General features: G+C 46.0%; 1 long non-coding RNA gene across 4 annotated transcripts in view; it reads left to right on the top strand.

The window, feature by feature from the left end:
- Window positions 1-18,204, top strand: part of LOC115615331 — a 67,328-nt gene that overhangs the window by 40,392 nt on the left and 8,732 nt on the right. For 2 of the 4 annotated variants that reach the window (XR_003994019.1, XR_003994021.1), the window contains 5 exons: window positions 12,370-12,909; window positions 13,743-13,898; window positions 13,989-14,067; window positions 14,191-14,491; window positions 15,381-15,486. This is a non-coding gene — a long non-coding RNA (uncharacterized LOC115615331). Of the gene's footprint in view, window positions 1-4,876; window positions 4,959-12,369; window positions 12,910-13,742; window positions 13,899-13,988; window positions 14,068-14,190; window positions 14,492-15,380; window positions 15,487-16,016; window positions 17,473-18,204 lie in introns of all 4 variants that reach the window. The other 2 variants (XR_003994022.1, XR_003994020.1) reach the window with 2 other exon arrangements.

Genomic DNA, 18,204 nt, shown 5'->3' with positions numbered 1-18,204 from the left:
CAGATTTCTTTGGATTGGATTTGTTTTCCAGAAATTACTTATGTACCTACAAAAGGAAAACATACATTTCTGCCTTGCAGCTCATTGGCTGAGAAGTACAGAATCAGCACCTTGGGAACTCTAAGCCTACTATTTCTGAATGAAAATTAGGTCGGACAACCTGTAATTCAGCATTTATAAATTTCAAATACTTTGGACTGAGAAACTGACAATAACGGAAACTACCTACTTGCAACTTGAAAACAAAAAAACCCCCAATCTCCTTTTACTCTGTGGTTTTCTGTGTTTATTGTACACAGGACTGAGGCTCTGGATAAATTTAAGAACATTTTATATTGCCCATCGTATGAACCACTTCATAGAATCATAGAATCATAGAATAGTAAGGGTTGGAAAGGACCTTAAGATCATCTAGTTCCAACCCCCCTGCCATGGGCAGGGACACCTCGCACTAAACCACGTCACCCAAGGCTCTGCCCAACCTGGCCTTGAACACCGCCAGGGATGGAGCATTCACAACTTCCTTGGGCAACCCATTCCAGTGCCTCACCACCCTCACTGTAAAGAACTTCTTCCTCATATCTAATCTAAACTTCCCCTGTTTAAGTTTGAACCCATTCCTCCTTGTCCTACCACTACAGTCCCTAATGAAGAGTCTCTCCCCAGCATCCTTATAGGCCCCCTTCAGATAGTGGAAGGCTGCTATGAGGTCTCCACACAGCCTTCTCTTCTCCAGGCTGAACAGCCCCTAATTCCTCAGCCTGTCTTCATATGGGAGGTGCTCCAGCCCTCTTATCATCCTTGTGGCCCTCCTCTGGACTTGCTCCAACAGCTCCATGTTCTTTTTATGTTGAGGACACCACAACTGTACACAATACTCCAAGTAAGGTCTCACAAGAGCAGAGTAGAGGGGCAGGATCACCTCCTTCGACCTGCTGGTCACACTTTTGATGCAGCTCAGGATATGGTTGGCTTTCTGGGCTGCAAGCAAACACTGCTGGCTTGTGTTAAGCTTTTCATCAACCAACACCCCCAAGTCCTTCTCTGCAGGGCTGCTCTGAAACTCTTCTCCACCCAACTTGTAGCTGTGTTCCTCTCACAACAGCAACTTCCTCTCACTATGGTAGTTTGACTTCAACACTCTGGTAGAGACGCAGCAACATTCCCTTTAGAAAGTGCCTTTCCAGTGTGATGGAACTGGTAGCAAGCTATTTGAGTGACAAAGCTTGATTTATAGGGTCTCAAACTGGAGCAAGATGCCCCCTCCAAAGGGGTTGAGCAATCTCTGAAAAACACATTGGACAAATCATGTTGATACTGAATCCTGAGCTGACCAGGTCCTGCTTGGCCGGTCAAAACTGGCTGCTTAGTGCCTATGAAAGGACAGGCTCTGCACTGATTAATTTTGTACCTAACTGGATCAGACAAAATGGGAGCGTGATGAAGGGTCATTATCCCTGTTCTGTAGACTGGGAAATACAAGACAGTTACTCACTGAAAGTCACACAATAGATGCGTGGGTGCCAGATGCTGTAGATGCCAGAGATGGGATTTAAACCCAGATGTTCTGAGTGCCAGCTCAGCACACTACATTCAGTTACCAATTCTCTCAAAAATCCAAGAAGGCTTTCTGACTGATTCAGTTTTCAGAAAATTTTGGCTGCCACAAAGTAATACTTCAGAGAACCTACAATTTATTAACATGAAAGGCTATTTTTACTAATGAATTTAGCCTTCTGTAAGGTAAGAGAATAACAGTTAAAGCAACTTTTCAGAAGTGGGTGTTACAGTATACATAACTTGCCAATGGCACCCAAGAAGTCTATGTTAGAAGAAATTATTCTGATTTCACTCAGTACTGCAGTGATTTTCATGAATATTTCCTTCCTCGGTTTTCCTCTCTTCTTTGACACATTTTTTAACTGTTTAGATCATTAAAATTGTATTGTTTTCAGATTGATAAAACCACTTCCTTATGCCAGAATAAATGGAGCATCTCTGGTGGACATGAACTGATTTACAGCAAAGGAATATCATTTAACAAGGAAGATACTACCTTGAGAAAAAAAAAAGGGGGGGGAGGAAAGTCTGTAATTCTAAAGACTGCAAATTCTGGAGCATAAATGACAATGGAAGTTTATGGAGCCTTTAGGATTAAACCAAAGGCCAGCTCCATTAAACCAAATGGAGCATTCCTAATCTGACATGTTGACAAGGACCCCCCTGCCTATTCCAAAGGGAGGTTCAAATGAATCCAGATTTATCTTATGTTCCCAACAGGGGCTGGGCTGGCTCCAAAGGAAGTTATCCAGGCCAAAAATAAACAAGATACACATGAAGCTGTTTGTGCCACCAGGAAACCTTCCAGGGAATATGTGGAGAAGGGAAGGAAAGCCAGCAGAAACACAGCTTAAGATGTCTTTCCTCTCTTATCATTATGTCCTATCTCTATTTCTTCAGAGAATGTAAATCCAAGCTTCTTCCCCATGAGACCTTTTGCCTTTCTATTCACTTTCCTTATCCTTGCTTCCCCAAGAAGACTCCATGCTGTTTCTCCATGTGCTGTTTCTTCCCAACACTCAACTCCTCCCTATCCTGCAGTTGCAAGGAAGCAGCTACAAAGATGCTCAGTGTTGAAGTGCTGATCCTGCATCTGCTAACATTAATTCTTGGCTACTGACTTCTGCAAGAGCTGGCTGGAGCTGAACAGCCATGCTTTTCCCAGGAGTGTGTGTACATAATACAAATTATGTAATTCTAAAAAGCAAATTTAGCTTTCTCCGACTGCTTTTTACCATGGCAGACACATAGTTACAGCGATTGCAAATATCAGGACAAGCACCTTTTGCTTTTATATTTTGTCAAACTGGGACCAACCTCTTAATTTGCTAAGAGACCTCAGGAAAGCTGTCCTGATGGCACACGTTGTTCACTGCACCATGTCTGACCAGAGTCTGACATGGGCTTTATAATTTGCTGGAGCAAAGTCACTAAATTACATACTGCTGTGAGATATGTAACCCCACAAGACACAGAACAGCTCCTTAATACAACAGCCTTCAAAGAGGCATGAGCTCAAATACCACTGCAGAGAACAAAGCTTCCCAGTGTTAGATACAATATTAGAAGGTCTACCTTATGAAACATTATAGACTCAATTTTCAAAGGAAATCCAAGTTTGTGCCCATAATAATAGCATGTTCAGAACTTGTTGCCAGAGAAAAAGTCTTCCCAGCTATGTACAGACAAGCATTAGTGCATGCAGAAAGGAAGGCTCTAGAGTGTCTACTTTACAAATGCGACTCTAGGGTTTCAACAGTGTATGCTATACATTTGCAGGATAGAGATGATTATAAGATGTTTGGCAGTGAGGACCAGGGAACAAAATATGAGTCTCAGAAGGATGTTTTATAGCCTGAACTGTAGATTTTGCAGCAGCCTTTGTATTCTGTTAGCTATATTTTGGAAACCAGAAATCTGGTCTGGAGATGTGTTACCTCCCATCTAGTATCAAGATTTAAATCTTTTGAGTGAATCTGTCATCATCGAAATGACAACAGACCTGTTTGTCCATGCATTGTGTCATTTACTATCCCCAGTGATAACTGGGTGATAATGGCCATATTCTTGTAGAGTTTGATACTTGAAAGAAATATGCTAACAGAATTAAATGTGGAAAATAGGTAACTAGTGTCACTTGCAGCAGTGAAAAGTTTTGCAAAGAGATGGTGTAGGATATTACTACAGTATAGAGAATTGTTGCAACACTGCACAAAAAATAGGCAAGTGATGATCAAGTCTGTGTTTGTGTATTCACTACAGAGTCACACTGACTTTAATAGCAGTTGATTGTACACAGCCAAGGAAAAATTTTTATTTATATATGTAAGTAGATATCTTCATATATCTATATGAATAGATAGGGGTGTGTGCATTTATGCGTAAAACCACACAAAACTGCAGCTGCTGGGTTTTGTCCTTTTGCTATAATATTTCACAAGTCTGAGATTTATTCTGATAATATTACAGTATATTTGCTACATGTACCCACGGGTTTTTTGTAAGTATCAGGAAGGTAATAGGTAGCTGAGGTTTAGGGTTCAAGCAGATGCAAAAATCTGAGGCTGGCCAGATCAAGATTTCAGCTTGAGAGGTGTGAAATATATAGCTGGATCACTCCAGCAGTTCTAGTGCAATGTTTTTGCTCTTGTCTGTCTGTAAGATGTCTTTTGACTTGCTCTCAATCTTGGCAAGAAGCTCAGATTGGAGGCTTTGGCATTCCTTCCAGGGAGCACTATTTAGGCCAATATGGACACATGAATCTCCCAGTGCTTACAGGAACTGATAAAATCATGGGCAAGTTCCATTAAATGACACTGGAGATGTTTGCTTTTAAAATTATTTACAACTAGGTCGTGCCTGGTGTAAATAACTCAGGGTTATTTACCTTAAACCTGCATTTAAGGAACTCAGGCTGAGTATCCAGGTGGGGAGCAAGGAACCTGTGTACCTGGGTTGGAGATGGGGTGATACCACCTCTACACTCAGGTCCTAGCCCAGGGCTTAGGAACTGTTGCTAGCTTTGGCCAGCATATTAGCCTCTCCCTGGGGAGGCTGGGGTGGGGGGGGATGATGACTCAGAGGGTGTCTGAATCATCATCGGGGCTTCCCCTGGGCGAGGCAGGACTGGGCACACTGCCCTGCTGCGTCCCTGGGCAGGGGGGATGGAAGGAACTTCTAGCTCCACAGCCCAGGAGCAATCTCCCTCCTGAAGGACCCTAGGCTGGGAGGGGAGCCACAGGTGAGAAACAAGATCAAGGAGACACATTGCATTTGTAAAAGTCATTCCTGTGACTTTGTGTGTATTTGCTTTCAGGGTCTGTTTTCAGTTCACCAGGGCTACAAACTACAGCAGCTTCCCTGCAAAGTCTGCAGTAATGTGCAAACAGAAATAAGCGGTGAGTGGCTGTTGCAAACTACACTGGTCTCCTGGCATTTTCGGCTGTTTTCCACCCACCCTTGAAAATCATCTCTGGCGCAAAATGGAACTGTGAGCTGTACCACATGCTCTAAATGAAGTGCTAATCAAATACTTCTACTTAATGTAGACAACATTTATTTGAAAACATTATAATGTATTGCAGATGTCATGAAATCCCGTAGAGAATGATGAAGGGAGCAAATGTACATATTGCACCCCTCTCTAGGATTCTAGGACGTAGGGATGTAACCTGGGTGGTTGTGACTGATAAGGCCTAATACTGAAACAGCACTTGTCTGATTCAACTTCCCACACGTTCTCCCACAGTGACCTTGGTATCAGAAGTACTGCAGGTGCTTCCATCTGGCTGCACACTGACAAATGGGAGATAAATGGTGGAGCCATAGAGCTTGATAGATACTTGGAGTCTAAAAGAAAGCAGGTAAGAACTGGCAGATGCTGCAGAAAAGGGCCTAAATCTTTCCGGGTGGAGGCCACAGCCATACTGGAGGAGCTGGCAAATGGTTTCTGGCTCAGGCTGTCCCAGTGCAGGACAGAACTCCACAGCAAAGGAACTGAAAGGCTTTGGGTTTAGAGTATGCTCTAAAGTCCTTTCTGACAACAGGAGAAAGGATGAAAATCCAGCTCCAAAGTAGCTGGAAGGGTCTTGTAAAATATTGCTATTGAAATCATGGTCAATCTTTAGGTTTCAGGGTCAGCAGCCATCAAGCTTAGAAGAGCCAGATCACCCAACTTTTGGGATATGCTTATGCGGTTAATGGACCATATGTTCAAGTCCATTTCCAAGTCCAGACTTGCCCATGAGCAGCTTGCTTTCATGCAAGCTCTGGCACAGGCTCAAGTCCAGCTCTGCTCTGTCTTGAGGGAAGAGTTTGAGCAAAATGGATGTCTTTGTGCAGACCCAGGCTGTCATCAGTGCAGCCTGGGTGGATTAGACAAAAGCAAGGCTGTGCATACAGGGGTTCAGTTTTCCATCATGAATCCAAAAATTGGATTGAAACACTTTCTGTGTATGCCAGACCCAAATTACCACCAGGCCAATAGCTAGCCAAGTGGACAGAAACTTGCGTGTCACGGAGCTTGTCTCCACGTGCCTGTGCTCATCACACACATGGTCTCTGTCTGCAGGCAGGCTCTGAGGTCAAGCCCTGTTGGGTCATTTTTTGTGGAAGGAGATTTTTCTCATAATCCACAGGACTAGGAATACATACTGTCCTTTCTATGGCAGTTCAAACCCTTGGGTATCTGAGGCACTGCCTGTGAGACATCGGCACTTTTGTCTTGAGCTCAGGCTTCAGGGACGGGTCAGTGGTCCCTGTCGCACACAGTGGGGCAGGAAAGAGAGATTTTTGGAGTGTTTCAGCTGCAATGGTCTGAATATACCCCACAAACAAAGCGAATAGGGTGGAAAGAATAAACTAGAAAATCTAGTTTTCATGCAGTAATGGTTGCTTATAGGCTGGGAAAGATCTCTGATGCTCCAATGCCAGGATGGGGGAAAGAGCCTGGTTAGGCAGAGGTTCCAATCTGGAGAGGAAGGAGTGTAAGCCAGGACTCCTGGATTTCATTAGTTTGTGCTAACTAGTTGTTAGTGGTTTGCCTAATGATAAATGGATTGCCTAATGGTTTGCTCTTCAAAATGGATAGTACTACCCTATCTCATTGAGATCAAGTAACAAAGGTGTGTTAATGCAGGTGAAATAATACTTGCGTAGGACTTCCAGGCCTGCAGATGAACACTGCAATAGTGCCTGCATTTTGGGGTGTCAGTGATGATGAATAAATCTTACGTTAACACTGGATATGTGTAAACTTATAAGTTCATATTAAAGAAGCAGCTTAGCACTGAAGAGTTAATAGGTGGGGGAAAAAAAGAAGTCCAGTTCTGTTTTCATTCTGACACATTTTGCTTTGAACTGCAGCCAGCATGAACTACCTCTGCCCTGATCCTGCAGTACAACCTCACTGCACTCACAGAGCTTTTCTCCCTGGGACTGTCCCCTGCAGGTCTCCCCAGCAGAAACTAAACTGGGTATTCATAGATCCCTAACTGCAAATTGAACTCTGTCTCTTTTCCTTTTGAAAATCGCAGGCTTGTAAAGATCTGAAGCTGGTTTAGCAGCTGTTCTCTGCAGCAGGACTGTGCTTATTGGGCAATGTTAAAGCAGTTATTTTTATTTAGAGTGAAGCCAACATGTTTCCTTGCTAGTGGAAGGACCAATGCGGATCATACTGTACTGAGTTTCTGCCTGCAGTGCCCAAAGCCTGCAGGCAAAATTGACCCAAAGGGTGATGATCTGGGCATGAGCAAATCTCAAGCTGGACAATTTCTAAATTAATTACTTGTAATTTGTGGTGGTTCTAAGTGCAGAATTATGGATGCAGCCACTGTAAATAATATTTTGGGTAGCACAGTTCATTTATTATCCACCTCTTGTGGGTAGGGAGGAAGTTTCAATGTGGGATTCAAGCACTCAGGGGTCAGAGTTGCTTTCATAGCTGCAGTAGGCACCAGCACGAGCTCACAGAGAGCTGTGGGTGTCCTGTGTGGAGATACCAGGAAATACTGGGGAGTCTGATACTCTCTTGGGAGAAAAAGGAGGTAGGAATGAAGACGATGCAGAAATAGGAAAAGAGGTGAAGAGTCTTCCTTAATGAAGTATTACACATTGAGAATGTGAACTTAATTGCCAGTTGCAATTTATCATGACCACATAAAATTCAAAGTACTTTGGTATTTAAATAGTTATAGATTCCACGATGAGTCAGGAAGCTGAGTTGATATTTTATCCATGGCCATGCTGGTGAATGCTTTACTAATGGAAGGATCTTATTTCCACTTCCATTTCTTTAATGGTATTTCTGTTCTCAGATTATTTTGTTGTAGATAAATGGCACAAAATGAATAAAACTCGTACTTCTGGGGCTATGTATTATTACAGCCTTAATTATTTTCTTTTATAAAACACACTGCTACACAGTATTGCAAAGATATTCCAAGTTCTCACTCTCCAGAGAGAATTAACCAAGAAAGAGTGTTACCTTCTGGTTCTACTTCTGTAGGAAACTTTGAGGGGATTTTTTTGCTGCTGTTGGTGAATCAAGTCTCATTTTGTGCATCTTTTTGCCAAGAGACAACATGTCATTTGTGTGACAGGCACTGCAAGCATCTGCACAAGGGAATGAGTCTTCAGGAGTTTAATTCTCTGTATTTCTGGGTATGGAAAGCTAGAATAGGCTGAAATTTGTACAATAAATAGGATCATTCACATGAAATGTATTTTGATACAAAAATTTCTCTCTTGCCTGAAGACAGCCAGCTACACGAGCAGCCCCTCCACCCCTAAAATAATTTGTAACGATGCGGTGGTAGTTTTCTCTTCCCCCAAAGGAAGAGTTAAGTTTGAGAGAAGACAGATCCTTGTCCCAAGGAAAGTATTGCTGATGTTAGAGTCAGGGACTCCAAACAGAGGCTGCTTTTGGAAGATGCATGTTGAGAATTGTTAATGCTGAAGAGGGAACTGACTCATCACATCATCAATTCTGCTCCTCTGCCAGTAGAGCACAAAACATCTTTTATCATCACACTCCCTCTTTCTTCTTCATTTCTTTTTTAAAGAGGTTTAAAACTGTTCAGTGTTCTTCCCCTTTTCCAGCCCGTTGCTGTTCTCTGGATGGTGGTTATGATTTGGGGTGATGGAGCCCACATTTGCCCTGTGCAGGAGGACTCTTCCCATCCAGGCATTCTCAAGAAGAAGCCAGAGGATGAATTTCTTGGCTTCTAGCACCGGGTTGAACACATACCCCTCAGCTGTAAGAGAACTAAGCTTTCCCATCTGAGTCCTTTTTCCTTTTTTTGCTTGCCTTAATCCCTCCTTTCTCTTTGTTGCGGAAAGCACTGTTTATGTTAATGGGGACAGCAAGAACACTCTGGCCACATAATTGCCATGAAGGCTACAGCGTGGTCCAGACAGTACTGGTTTGCAATGATGTTTTTCTGGAGCATGCCAACAACCAGCGGCTGCTGTGAGAGCTGAAATTGCTGCCTTTTCTCTGTTCACATCTGCATTTGATTTTCAATCAGAGTTGGCTGGTGAAAAGCCAACTAATCTACAGTGCTTACAGAGGTTTTTGTTTGTTTTTAAGGGGCTGGTTTGAGCCAAGTTTAGTACCACGGAACTGTTTTTTAATAGAGTCCTCTGCTGAATTATAAGTATTTTTTGGATACAGACTATTTCAAATGGATCTTATGGGAAAATTATTATTCACCATTATTTCTTTGTATTAGCATCTTGTGTGTGACTGTTATGAAGGGACGGAACTTTCTGTGCCGGGGCATTACAGCATACAACAAAAGGGCAAATCACATACCCAGGCCCTGGTGGTGTCAGGGATGCTTCTAGGGAGATGGATGCTTCCAGCTTCATGCTCTGGAGCCAGGCAATCAGAGAGGTTTGACTTTTGTGAGAACTAGGGGAGGAATTTCCACAGGTTTTGCATGAAACTCCTGGCATTTTATTTGGGCTGGTGTCACATTCTCTTCCATTTGCTGCTGTTGTGGCAGATAAAGAATTGGTTTTGTATTGAAGATACGTGAAAAGTCACTCTTTAGTTAGAAATTTCAAAGGAACAGGAAAAGAATCCATCTGCGATTCAGCTATCTTAAGCTTTGGGGAACAAATCTGATACAAAAAGAGGAAAAGGTCTTGGATCACAGAGTTTTCACCTTTTTCTAAGGCAATTTTTCTGTGAATTACAGTAACAGAAGGCACTGACCTGTAACTAACAGAGTCTACAGCAGGACTTCTAGTATTGCTTGCTGTCCTTCATTTATCTAAGGCTCTGTTTGATACGTAACACAACTTTAACAGAATTTGTTGAGCTAAACATACAGTTACAGTTGAAAGGTGCTGAACTAACAACCCTCTGAAACTGGTTTTCTCCAGTGTGAGGGACATAGGCTGGGAGCACTGGCTGGATGAGGAAGGGAGCAAATTAATTGTGCTGACAAAGCAAAAACATAAAAGGTAAAAGCAACTGATATAACTCAACAGTAGTCTGTAAACCATTAACTCTCAGATCTCAGTGCTTTGTACCTGTGTTTTAACATGTGCTAATGCAAAATGAATGTAAAAATCTATCTTGATCAGCCTGGGTTTTTTGTGGTTTTTGTTTTGTTTTTGTTGGTGGGTTTGGAGTTTTTGAATTGTTTTATGCATATTTTCTATAGTTGTTGGTTTTTCAATTAAAGGTGTAGGCTTTTGCGATGAAAATCCACGAGTCACATCCCTCCTCTACCTTCTTCCACTAGCAGGCATGATGTACTTGCTGCAAGAGTTTTGGCTTGTAGAGAGCTGGTATAAATAGTATAAAATACTAAATGACTGTGTGGTTGTAAGGCAAAGTACAACCTCTAGCAAGTCCATCCCTTCTTCCGCTATGTGGCAAAAGCTTGAAGAGTCCCTTGATAATGGACAACCCAGAGCTGTCTACCATTCTTTTGTGTTTAGTTGTCTTTTAGCCATCAAAGATATTAACTGAAGAACTGATAGTATCCCTACTAATTTCTCACCTACCTTCAGTTTTCTGAGTCAGTCCCAGTGGTCTGGGTGGGTGAAAATATACAATAGTTGGAGGCTGAGCACACAGCTGCAGTGTTTTTGTTTAGCTAGGCAGCTGATGAAAGCTGGCAGCCCTGTTCGTGTGGGGTATTAAATACTGAGGGGAGCTGGATGTGCTGGTGTGTGCATGCTTGGGGCTGACACCATCCTGCACACTGACAGGCTGTCCTCTGCCTGATGTGGAGAGTGGAACACAGAACTTTAAATCTCTGCCTGTCTCAGTCTTTGGGAGACATTTTCAGGGAGCTTGGATAGCTTTATCCGTCTCCTGCATAGTACATAGTGTCACCAGTTGCTGCCTTCCCTGTGGCACCTAAAAACCTTCCTCTTGGCATGGTTTGTGCTTGTGTCCAGTGTATTTGCCTGCGTTTCTGACCTAGACATAGGATGAGCAAATTTAGGTATTTAATTTAAATCCCTTCCTCCATGCTTGGCCTTCAGAAAATGGTTTTGGTTTTGGGTTGTGGGTTTTTTTCTGAAGGAAGGAAGGAAAAGCGTTGAACTTCTGTTTACCTCATTTTGTTTGAACAGAGCCCTGTGTGTTAACCCTCCGCCGCACAATGAAACTCTGTACAGTGAAAATTGGCTAAGTGGGTCCTTATTCAGGGTCATTCATCACCATGGCATGGCCTTGTGCATACATGGCAGATTTACATCAGTGAAACTGAGGAAGGAAAACAAAAAGCCCATGATCTAAAAGAAGGCCTCATGTTATTTATGAAGTGCCAGTAATGTCCTGAGGACTAGATGAAGATCTAATGAGCCTTGGTCTGCAAGGGTGCTGGTGGCAGGGTGACATGCCACCAAACAATGCAGCGAAGGAGACAACATGTTTGGCAACCTGGGGCTCCTTAAAGGCACTTTGTAGTGTGCATTTTGCACACTAGACTCTCCCCTTTGGAGGATGAGGCATGCATATGGGAAGTAAGTTCAATGGTGAGTACAGACAGTAAAATTAGCTAAAGGAAATAGTGTTCCTTTTGTATTTGCTTATTTGAAGCCCCAGGACCTTCACCAGGCCAGGAAGTCACAGTGATAGTTTCAGATCCCACTTTGCTCATTTTGTCCAAGCTAAATAAATGCCAACAGATATCAGAGGGGATGCAGAGATGAATGGAAAATTGTGCTGCTTGGAGTCTGTAACTCATTCTCCTTGAGGGGCTCAAATACATACCTTCCCTTGTATGTCTCTGCTGTATTTCAGTGACCAGCAGCAGCTCTGGTCACCAGAGCAGCAGCTCTGAAGTTGTTACTCAGGAGCCCAAACCCATAAGCCAGGCTCAGCCCAGCTTTATCAGGAGCATCCTTAGGATGCTGCTGGGATGGGAGCTGGGTGTGCGATGTCAGCTGGTATCTGCTGCTCATTCTCAAAGGAGCAAAAGTTTTTCATAGCAATGGCAGGGATTGCTCAACAGCCAGTGGCCAGGCCATGAGGAAGCCTTCTCCCACTGTCTATATCCTGGTGGTTTGTGTTAAAGGAGAAATTGCATCTCTTGGCCCTGGTCAAGATGAGAGTTGTTCTGGTTTCTGAGGCGTTGCTTTTTGGTGAGTGTCTCCAGCTGCTGCACTCCCCTTCACTCAGGGCACTGACTCATGCTTTTTGCCATCACAATAAATCTGTTTTCATAAACAAAATTAAGTGCACTGTGTTTATTCATTAGGGAGAGTTGAAGTCTCTCAGCAACTAAGAAATATGCTTTGTTGGATGAACTCCTCTCCTTCTTCCCCCCTTTTCTCTTTTAACAGCTAAGGGAAAAAAAGTTTGGGACAACACTGGCCTGATGCTATCAGTGAGCTGATCCTGTGCCTGCTGATGTGCAGTACCACGACTGAGGAGATAATATTGACTATTCAGCTGGGTTTGTACATCTCAGAGACTCAGTTCTCTAGAGAGGGATGTTTACAATTGCACAAAGGTGAACAGTAAAAAATGGGACAGGTTCATGGACTAGGCTTTAAACAGCACTCCAGGTAAGCACAGCACAGACGAGGGGTCTGCTTGACAGAGAAGCTTGTCTGGCATGGCTGTGTGCCAGCGGCTTCTTCATGGTTTTGGGTAGGACTGGGCATGGGCATGGGCAGAGCCATGCATGGCAGGTTGCCCGATGCTCCTGTGCTAGAGCCCTGGTGGCATTGCTGCTGCTCTCCCTGTTGTGTTATCTCACCCTCAGCCTCCCCTCTCCTTCCCACAGTGGGAACACAGCTGCACCCAGCCCCTTATCCTGCGTTGGACAACATTAAATTTGCCTACAGTGCTGATGGGTTTTAAGCTGCATCTGCACCAAGGTAAGAGGCTCATGCGGCTTCATCATGCCAAGACCCCCCACTTTTGGGTGTCCCTTGTCCCTGCTGCCAAGACTGCAATTGCTGCCATCTGAGATTACTGATGCACTGGTGACACTGATGTTTCTTCATTAAGGGCTGGACTAATGCCTGCAATACAGTTTGAAAGAAAACAAAAATCTTCCTATGGTTAAGCCTGAAATAAAAATAGATGGGAACTGTCTGAGTGAGTTCATGGCAACAGGATGGATAAAATTTTGTGACTGAAACAACCCTTGTATTAGCTCACCAAAAGAGATTTGCTCCCTAATGTGTAATTGCCTGTAACTGTGTATTTTCCAGCGTGCCAGTGTAATGGGGTACCTGCTCCTCCCTTTGAAATTTGGTTTATATTATGACACCCAAATCAGAGACTTGCAAAAGCCTGTCTCATCTCCTGCACTGGGGAGCAGTGAGGGAAGCAGTTTGACTGACTAGGTATAATGTCAATATACACCTAGTGTAATTCCAGCCTCTAAAATAGCAAGATTTGTGTTTGAACATTGATTAATAAAACTATGTTATTCCAGGGTGGAAAACATACCTTTAATTTATATTCACAGCAACTACACAGTGACTTCTGTATTAGTATGCAAATTTTGTACCTATTGAAGAGGAATTAAACATGGAATTTGCTGCCTTTGCAGCAAATATAGAAGGTATTTTGGCCATTCTTGAAATCCCACTTTCTGCCACATAGCAGAAACAAAGTGAATACCTCTGCCTTGTGCTTTAGAGGGAACCATAAATCAGAAACAAAGGACAGCAGAATAACAGGGTGGTGTTTCTCCTTCTAGAGCACCAGGTACCCTGTGCCAACAGCAACAACGTTCATGTGATCTGTGGTTTCCATGCCAGACAATTCTATGGGACTTGAGTGCGGCGGTTTCTTACCTTCCAGTGAGCCAGCCCTCATTTGCTAGCAGCCAGTCTTCATCAGGGGTCATTCCTTGGTAAGAAATGCAGGCAGCCACCTCAAACTTAAGGAATCTGGGGAAGTGGAGCATGGTATCAGACTTCTGATAACTGGATTTTGTCCCCAGTTATCATTGCATTTGCTGGAGCTGGAACTCTGGATGAGTCCCTTCCCCGTGCCTCAGTTTCACCATCTGTACAAACAAGGTAATAATATTTCCTTGAGAAATTAGTGTTGTGGGGGTGAAAAACCACTGGATAAACCTGAGGAACTTTGTAATTTTAAAATGTTTAAATTTTTGAATGTTTTGTTTTCTCTGTGATTGACAGCGAATGCAAGGGGTCTTCCGGCTTGGGTTCCCACATGGAAAACTGGATACACTGATACGTGTAGGAATTTCTTGGCTAGAAACACACCATGTCTTTAGAAGCATAACCAGAGGGACTGTCCTGCTAAATAGTCACAAGCATGTGACTGTGCACAATTCTTCAAAGGAGACATCTTAACCTGCAGCCATCCCTCACTGGTGTGTCTACAAATACTGTTTTCAGTGCCTTTCTGTTTCTGTTGCTCTTGGATTCCTTCACCACTGAAAAACGCTCTGGATAAAGTGATGGCCAGGCTGAGCAGGTAAGTCTAATTTTCAGCTTCTGCCAGGTCAGCCTCCAGCTCTGATTGCTTATAAAACACCCGAGAGACGAAACTGCATTCAGAAGTGAATTGGCCTCTTCACCACCTTCATCATTATGCTTATTTCAGAGGGCTTCAGGTTGGCCAGCCAGATTTGGGTTTGTCTGATATAACTTTAGGAAAAGGGATTAGTCCTGGACTATAACCAACACAAAATGGATCTCGTTTCAGTATAGCTCCTTAGTTACTAAAAAAATACATGCTTAGCTTAACCTGTTTCTAATGAACGAACGGGTAGTTAAAGCAATGGTTGATTGTTGCCAAACCCACTCCCTGTTGTGTGAACCAGAGATATTGTCAGAGATAATCAATTTATATACGGTACAGCGTCTCCATGCTTCCTCTGGTTTCCATTCCATTCTTGCTCTGGTTTCTATACCCTCTTTGGACCTATGGCTCATCCCCAGCTGGTCGGCGATCTCCTATTTGTCAGGTGGGTTTGGTGTGGTTTTCCCATCTGTGTAATGATTGGCTTTCGGAGGCTAAAATGGGAGTATGCAGTGTTGGGGAACAAAGAAAAAGGCCGAGAAGTCTTGTAGCCATAGCAGAAGCTGGGTTGGTTTAATATAGAGGTGCTGTGATTAATAGAAAAGGCGTCATCTAGGATCATCACCCGCTGTCTGGTGCATGAAACATGGTGGCAGACATCAGCTCAGCAAAACTCCATGCTTTCTTATGAGAGAACTCTGCAGGGACTCTTGTACTTATAGACAATAAAATGGGTGAAGGCTGTGCTGGCCAGCTACACAGGGCCAGGACAATCTCCATTACTCTTTCACTGTTCGGCAATCAGCCTGAGAGTGATGTGAGACATGCTGATGTGCTGCAGGTGGAATGCGTCCATGGGCGTGGAAGTCAGGCCTGCCCAGCCTTGGGATGCCCGTGGCATCAGGACACGACTGCGTGGCCACGTCGTCCAGCCAGGCCCATCACAGGTGAGCCTGTGTGAGACCCTGCATGCCACGCACAGTGAAGGCTGCAAAGGGCAGGGCAAGATGTGCTGCCAGCAGCGTGTAGCGAGGGCTGCCTGCTTCAGGAGGGGCCTGCAACAGCTCCGGGCCTTGAACTCTCATGTCCCGTCTGCATCTGCACTTGCACCTCATGCACGCAGCAGCTTCCCCTGCACCCCGCTGCCAGTTCCCTCTGGGAAGCGCCCCCTCCCTCCCCGCTTGCCGGTTCCCCACATGACACCACTGGCAGGTGACCCTGGCCCTGGCTGCAGCCTCCCAGCCTCTGGTGTCCACAACCAGCTTTGTACTCAGACCCTCTTCCACCCTGCAGGATTGGGACCAAGGGTCTTGCAGGGAGGAAGAGAGGGAAGGGAGGCAGTAAAAGGTTTGGTTTGGGCAGCAGGATCCAACAGGTTGCCGGGTGCAGGCTAACTTCCGCAGCGACCTGGGCCTTGGCACGCTGTGATTCTGTGATTCCATGACTGATCTGTCAAACGTGGCCATGTTTCCCCCAGCTTGACGAACAGCCCGAGAAGCCTTTGTCAGCATCGGTGCAGGCGGTGCCTGATGGCAGCAGCCAGGCAAAGGGCCCTGCAGCCACCGAGAGGTTGGTGTGAGTGCCCAGACCTTTGTTCCGTGCCCATGCCCAGCCTTGTTTGCAGCTGCAGAGGGCCTGCAATAGCTGCTCTGCCAGGGTAAGGAGTCCATGTGAGGACAGTTGGGGTGCCCGAGCACCCCCGGCCCCCTCCAGCCCTGAGAACCTGAAGCAAGTGGAAACCACTTGTCTGCCAACGCCATGTGAGCTCACAGCAAATGCAAAGAGATCTTGGGTCAGAAGAACATCAAGAAATGTATTTACAGAATAGCAAACAACACAACAAAACAACACAATAAAGCAAACAACACAACAAACTACAGCTCTTCTACTTAAAACTACAACTGTTCTACAAAAAAACCAACAGTCTTCTACAAAAACAACAACTCTTCTACAAAAAACTCCTTCCAACACCGCAAAACCTCCATCTTGATCAGCCCTGGAAACAAGCAGCACAAGGTCATTTGAGTGAGGCTACTGGTGGTCACGGTGTTTGCCACACGCTGGGGAGAGCAGGGCTCTGCCACAGGATTCAGCCCTGGCTGGGGCTGGAAGCCGGGCTCTACGTGATGAGACTTGGCTTGTGTGGCCCAAAGGCAGCGCAGGGCAGCGCTGTGGTGGCGCTTGTGCCATCAGGATGAGGCCAGCGGGCACCATGTCTCTGCAGCGGGGCTGTCGCACAGAGCCCCTGCCCCAGCGTGGCAGCAGCCGACCAACACCCGCTGCCAGCAGTGGATGGGGGGTACGTTCTGCCTTACTACTGCTCAGTCCACCTCCATTTCCTCCATCTCCTCCAACTCCACATCCATGTCCATCGCCTCCTCCAACTCCATCTCAGCCTCCATGTCGTCTTCTTCCTCCTCCTCCTGCAGCCCCACTTGGGTCCTGCTGGCAGCCTCCTCCTCCAGCTCCAGCTTGTGTTGGAGCAGCCGAAGCCAAAAGCCAAGCAGAAGAGTGCATTGGTGTTGCCCTGGGCAGCCAAGCACAGGTGTGGGACGGGGGTCTGGGCACCCGGCCCCCTCTCGCTGCCCAGGCAGGGCTGTGGGGTGCTGGGGCCCCAGGCACGTCCCCAGCAGGAGCTGTCGGGAGGCCGGGGGCTCCTTGGCCAGCAGCACCCACCAGCTCTGACAGGCTGGCGCGTGCAGCTGGAGGATCCTGCGCCTGCTGCGCTTCAGCACCTTGTGGAGCGGTAACAGCTTCAGGACCTGCCAGAGCAGAGAGGGCAGAGGTGAGCGGCCGTGCTCCCCGCCTGCGGGACCCGGGCACAGACACGGCCCCGCGCCTGCCTCGGCACCCACATGCTCCTTACTCTGCGTAGGCAGCTCTTTGCGTCCTCGCTCCAGCAAGGGCTGGGCTCGGCCACCAGCCGGACAAAGGTGGTCTTCCTGTGGGGCTGCATGGTGGCACCGAGATGGGGAACGTGGAACAGGGAAATGCAGACAAGGCCAGGCAGTAGGTTAGAAGGGCTGGGAGTAGGGCAGAAGGGCTTGGGGGTACAGGAAGGGTCAGAGGGAGCACAGGAGAAGCGTAGGGTGCAGGGGCGAAGTTCTGTGTTGTGCGTCTCACTGGTAACGGGCAGTTGCCGGTGGAACATGGGCTGCAATATCACAGCTCCGTGACACCGCAGTTCCGGAACTGCTGTGCATCAGGGGATGGGGACGAGCCCTGAAGGGGCTGCAGCTTCATGGGGCACATGCGGAAATCCAATCTTTACCTCTTGAGGTGATTGAAATACACTCTTATGCTTCAGTAGACAATAAACTGGTTGAACCCTGCACTGGCCAACTCCATGGGGCCAGGACCATCTCCATTGCTCTTTCACTGTCCCACGATCAGCCTGAGAGCGAGCTGAGCAGTGCTGATGTGCTGCAGTTGGGATGCGTCCATGGGGGTGGAATTCAGGCCTGCCCGGCCTCGAGGTGCCCGCGGCGTCAGGACACGGCTGTGTGGCCAAGTCCTCCAGCCGGGCTCGTCATGGGTGAGCCTGTGTGAGACCCTGCACGCCACGCACAGCGAAGTCTGCGAGGGCAGGACAAGATGTGCTGCCAGCAGTGTGTGGCGAGGGCTGCCTGCTTCAGGAGGGGCCTGCAACAGCTCCGGGCCTTGAA

Source organism: Strigops habroptila, chromosome 13 (assembly GCF_004027225.2).
Source record: "Strigops habroptila isolate Jane chromosome 13, bStrHab1.2.pri, whole genome shotgun sequence".
NCBI classification, from domain to species: Eukaryota; Metazoa; Chordata; class Aves; order Psittaciformes; family Psittacidae; genus Strigops; species Strigops habroptila.
The sequence above is the reverse complement of the archived record's forward strand: the minus strand, read 5'-3'. Positions and strand labels throughout refer to the sequence as shown.